The 4,972-nt window shown below is 37.2% G+C and overlaps 1 long non-coding RNA gene across 2 annotated transcripts; it reads left to right on the forward strand.

Annotated features, from left to right (window-relative positions):
• Positions 1-495: 495 nt before the first annotated feature.
• On the forward strand, positions 496-4,741 carry LOC107793351 (uncharacterized). 2 transcript variants are annotated; one of them, XR_001649705.2, is made up of 4 exons: positions 496-1,061; positions 2,889-3,493; positions 3,570-3,740; positions 3,808-4,741. It is a non-coding gene; the product is annotated as an uncharacterized LOC107793351 (long non-coding RNA). The 2 variants fall into 2 exon arrangements; XR_012701500.1 differs by having other exon boundaries at positions 512-1,061; positions 1,761-3,493.
• Positions 4,742-4,972: the final 231 nt, after the last annotated feature.

Consider the following 4,972-nt stretch of genomic DNA (forward strand, 5'->3'; position numbering starts at 1 on the left):
TAAGTTACTAATAATTTAAATTCCTTATTTTTACTAATATTTTTTGTTATATTTGTTACTAATAATATTATTATTATTTTTATGATGATGATGATGATCATCATCATCATTATTATTATTATTATTATTATTATTATTATTATTATTATTATTATTATTACTACTACTACTATCACCACCACCATCACCACGATTACTATTGCTACTAAATAATAATATTATTAGTATTATCATTATTATTATTAATTACTTAATATTATTATTACTACTACTATTGTTATTGTATAATGTATTTTAAAGATGAAGTATTTGAACCAACTTAGAAGCTTAGAAGAAGTACAAGAAGAAAGGAATTTCAGGACAATTTCAACAGCCCATATTTCAGCCACACTTCAAATCAGCCCATCAGATACAGCCCAATTAATTTTAGCCCAAGACTATCTTAATACATCAGCAAGGTATTCTTGTCTTCTTTCCCCCAAAACGTTGCTCTTCACCCGTTTGCCTCTCTACGATGTCAAAGCCATTTTTGGCTCCATCTCCATAATTAGACAAGTCTTTAAACTTCATCCTTCACAATCAAAAGGTGCATGGCCATTTCGAGCTGAACTCTGAATCAAATTGATAAGGAATCCCAGAAGTTTTGGCCAAATCTTTAAAGATCACAGATGAGGACAAATGGAATTAAAAAGGGTGAAGCTTTTCTTCGTCCTTGCTTCTGATACTTCTGCCATCACCAACGTTCGAAATTTGAACGGCTCTTGTTTTTGCCTCGCAAATCCCGCCCAAATTCACCGTTGGGAGAACCCTAATTTTCTTCTATAAATACTCTTTTTTACCTTCTGTTAAAAAAAGAGGTTCAGCCGCCTACACTAGTGACTAGACACACGAACCAGTCACCTTTTGAACACTACTACTTTGCCACTCTCATCACTGTTATAGTCTCTTAAACACTCAAAAAATCTCTTACAGAACTTTTCTTCCGATCGAGGTTCGAATCTTTTCATAACGAGAGAGCAGATTCGAGGCCAACATCATCCCGGTTCACTGCACCCAACAAGGTCAGTGTTCGTTTTTTTCCCCCTCTTTTCTGCTCTGTCGATTCTTCGCAACATATTCATGATTTGTTGTCTATTTTATTTGAGTGCTATTAGTGCCGATTTATTTTCCACCCTTTAGATACCATGCTTTTTAGGTAGAAGAAAGGATATCCTGTTTAATCAATAGTACTTTTATTAAGCAATTGTTAATATGACATAAGAATTGTTTTTTTCTGTTAAAGTACTATTATGTCTGTTCTTTTTTTTTTTTCTGCTTTTAAATGATTAAAAAAAAGACTTTATGTTTTAGAGAGCATGCCTATAGGAAAATCTACCTGTCTGCTCGTTTGATAGATAAAACAGTCCATGTTGGTACATTTTAAAAGTTTTTGACATCAACAATATGGAATCATCTGAAGTAACTTAAGTACGAATAGAAAAGTGTACATATTTATTAGTTAGACATACATTTAGGACTTAAATAGTGTTTTGTCTAGTCTAAAGAAACTAATTGTTTGCAGCTTGTAGTTTTTACTCTTCCAAAATATTTTTTTTTAAAGCTGATGATATGCGAAGAATGTCGTAAGATTTCGGACTTGCTTAACATTTGTTAGGATTATGTAAATGTTTACATAATTAAGGATTTGATGCAACTTTCTCATTTTTCTTACTGTAAAAGATACTAGAATATTTTCTAATTCATCTGTACCATGGAGCCAGAAAGAGTCTCAATGCGAGTCTCGACGCAGCTGCCAACCATATGGAATCCACATGCCCTTACTCTCCAGCTTTTGCATCATCTAGACAACAGATCATGGAATATAAAATCTTCTGTTGGAAGCCGAATCTGGCTTTCGATCATTTCACTGTTACTTAGCTTATGTTGCTTTTCCGATATTGTGACTAACAATATTGTTTGTTTAGTGGCATATTTGTTTTGATTATGGGTTTGTTATAACTAACATTTTTAACTATTTAAAAGCTTTACTCTAGCTAATAATGAAGATACCTTTTTCATAGAATATGACATAGGTATGGAGATTTTTATTTTTTATTAAAAAGTGAGGGTAATAGACCAATTTAATTTTGGGGTAGTATTTGAAACAGCTAAGCTCGCTATTTACCCAAGTCAAAACCTGGTTTTCTTTCTTAAGTTTTGGATACATTGGAGAGGGCGTGACTATAAACAATGGTGTTTGATAAAACCTGACATTTTTTTGCATTCACATTTGATTTACTTGGTTCCTTAATCTATTTGTGTGGCAGAAGTGTACTTTCTTCCTAATATAAGACATTTTGCCCTCAACTCATTTTGTTCTGAAATAACTTAATTCCATTTTAAAAGCAACATGGGATTTTTCGTTTGAATTTCTTCAAATCGTGCTTTTGAAATTGGCTCTTTTCGTGACAATCTTTCTTTCAAATCAAAGTTATTACCTTTTTTATAATTTTTTTTACATTACAACAATTAGCTTTAATTAACTTTAGTCCGGCCGGTTAACCATTTAATATGGATCTTAAAGGGTGCCTTAAAAACCTTCCCTTTAGATTAATTGAAACCTTACTTAGAATCTTTAGGTTAAGTAGACCATTAACAGAGTTATACTTTATTAAATTACTTTAATCAATTTAGGTGTCCTAATTCACCTTAAAAAAATAATTAGGTGGCAACTCTATTACTTTAATCAAACTCTAGAAATTACCTATATGTTGTACTCTAGTTTGACCTATGTTAAAATAGGGTATAATAGGGAGGTCTGTAATCATGGTAAGGGTTTTTCCCTAATAATACATATGATCTCATTTTTTCATCATCAGTATCTGATCCGTTATATTTTCATTTGGTAGGTTTAGGAGAGGACGTCGAGATGAGGCCTCCATCAGCTGACGATGATATACACGCCGATTCCCCTACTTCGAAATAGGGCAAAGAGAAGAAGACCGAGGGCTGACTTGCGCAGAACCCTAAGAAATCTAGCACCCGAGAACTTTCATCGGACTTACTCAATCGTTTGAGGGGTGATTGACCTTTCTGGTCTCCTTTGTTTACAACTTCTCTGATAAACGAGGCCCGGGCGTTGAAAGGTAACCTCGGCGAATGGGCCCAATGAGTAGCCGATTCTTTCCATAATTTTTTCGACGGTCTAGATTCCACTGCTTCTGAGGATGTTACTAGTTTGGGAGACCTACCGGTACCACGGAAGATACCGTCCCCGCGAGCTGGTGGGTCCTCTTCGAGCCTGAAATTAGTGAACCAGTTCCCTGCTCCGAGGGTTGTTCCTACTCGGAGGCGAGCAATTTATATGTCCATCCCGGAGGACGCCCGGGTTCTTTCCGCCTCGGTAGGAATTGCTAGTTATCTTCGGTGCTTGGTGACTGAAGAGGATCAAATCAAAATAAACGAGGTAGAGGTGCCCTGGCTTTTCAACGAAGCTCAACAGACGCTGAATTAGGTAATTTAACATATCCCTTTGTTATATATTTAGATTCAATAGTGAATAATCCTAACATCTTCATTCGTGTTTGCAGGCCTCGCTGCTTCATCATGAGGCCTTTCTCCGATACCGAGAGGAGTCCAAGCGTCACGAGGCCGAGACTCGGGATCTTGCCGAGAAGAAGGATACTTACAAGCTTCTTAGTGAAAAGCTTCAGGCCGAGTTAGAAGCGGTTTGGAAGGAGCATACCGGTTTGCTCGAGCAGGTAATACGGATATTCGATCTTAGCGATGATGATTCAGATATTTTTGGCTAACTACCCGAAACTACAGGCTCAAAAGAGACTCGACCAGGTCGGGCAGCTTCAGGCAGAGGTGGACGCGGTAAAGGCTAAGGCCAAACAATGGAAGAAAAATATGGACCGTCTGGCCTCGGAAAAAAAACTTCCCGGTCACAATTGGCTTCTACTGAGGTTCAGCTTCGGACTGCAAAGGAGAAGAACTCAGCGCAGGCCAAAACGATCGATGAACTCCAATCTCAATTGAGTTTAGCTATTTGTGGCCTAGTTATAACGGAAAAGGGTACAACTGGGTGGTCTCATTCACATCCAGATCATGAATGTTTGGAATCCATATTATGCAAGGAGACATTGCTTTTGCTAATTCGAAAGCTTCTTTTTATGCTATTTGGAGCGAAATTCACTAGAACTAGAAGGAGTGAATAGCTCCTTGTTCTAGTAGTTCAAGAGTGAAAGGGCGTAGTGAAAGAAGGGCCCATCTATCTTGCTTTTTCTTTTATTTTAAATATAAAAGAAGTGATGTCTGGGAGAGGCAGCTCTGATCGTAAACGCTCTTCTTCCAATAGGAGTTATTAGAATCTGGCCAAGGAGCTCGAGGCTATACATGAGCATGCAAAAAGTATGGTGTAGCATGCGTGGTGGGAATCTCGAAGGAAGACCCTCGAGGGAGTCCATGCCCAGAATTTTGACATATTGAACGAAATTGAGAATGCCAAGACATGCGAAGCCAATGCTCGAAGGCTAGCTTTTTCCGAGGAGGATTCCGATGCGTCTGAAGAGTCGGGCGAGTCTGGTGGCGAGGGAGACTTCGAAAGCGATGACGCATCCCTCGGTGAAGATTAGGCCGTTCAAATTTTGTAATGTTTCTTTTGTTGAGGCAATTTGGCCTTTGTATATGACATGTAACAGAGCTATTCATCCTTTGTAAAAAACTTATATATATATATATAGCCTCTTTCTTAGCTTTCAAATTTCTTCTTTGCTTTATTATTTATTTTCACAAAGGCCGAGATGCCTTAGCATGAAATAATTAGGTTGTGTTCGAATAAACCTTGCCTTTATCGCCTTTTTGGGTTAAGGCTTTGGTGTTGCCGATAATTTTTTCTTGAAATATTTTAAGTTTATAGCCTTGCCGAGGGTAATCTTTAGAACCGAGCAATGCCAAATAAGTGTCCTCGAGTGTTTTTAACTCGTAATGG

This window comes from Nicotiana tabacum, chromosome 17 (assembly GCF_000715075.1).
Source record: "Nicotiana tabacum cultivar K326 chromosome 17, ASM71507v2, whole genome shotgun sequence".
NCBI lineage: Eukaryota > Viridiplantae > Streptophyta > Magnoliopsida > Solanales > Solanaceae > Nicotiana > Nicotiana tabacum.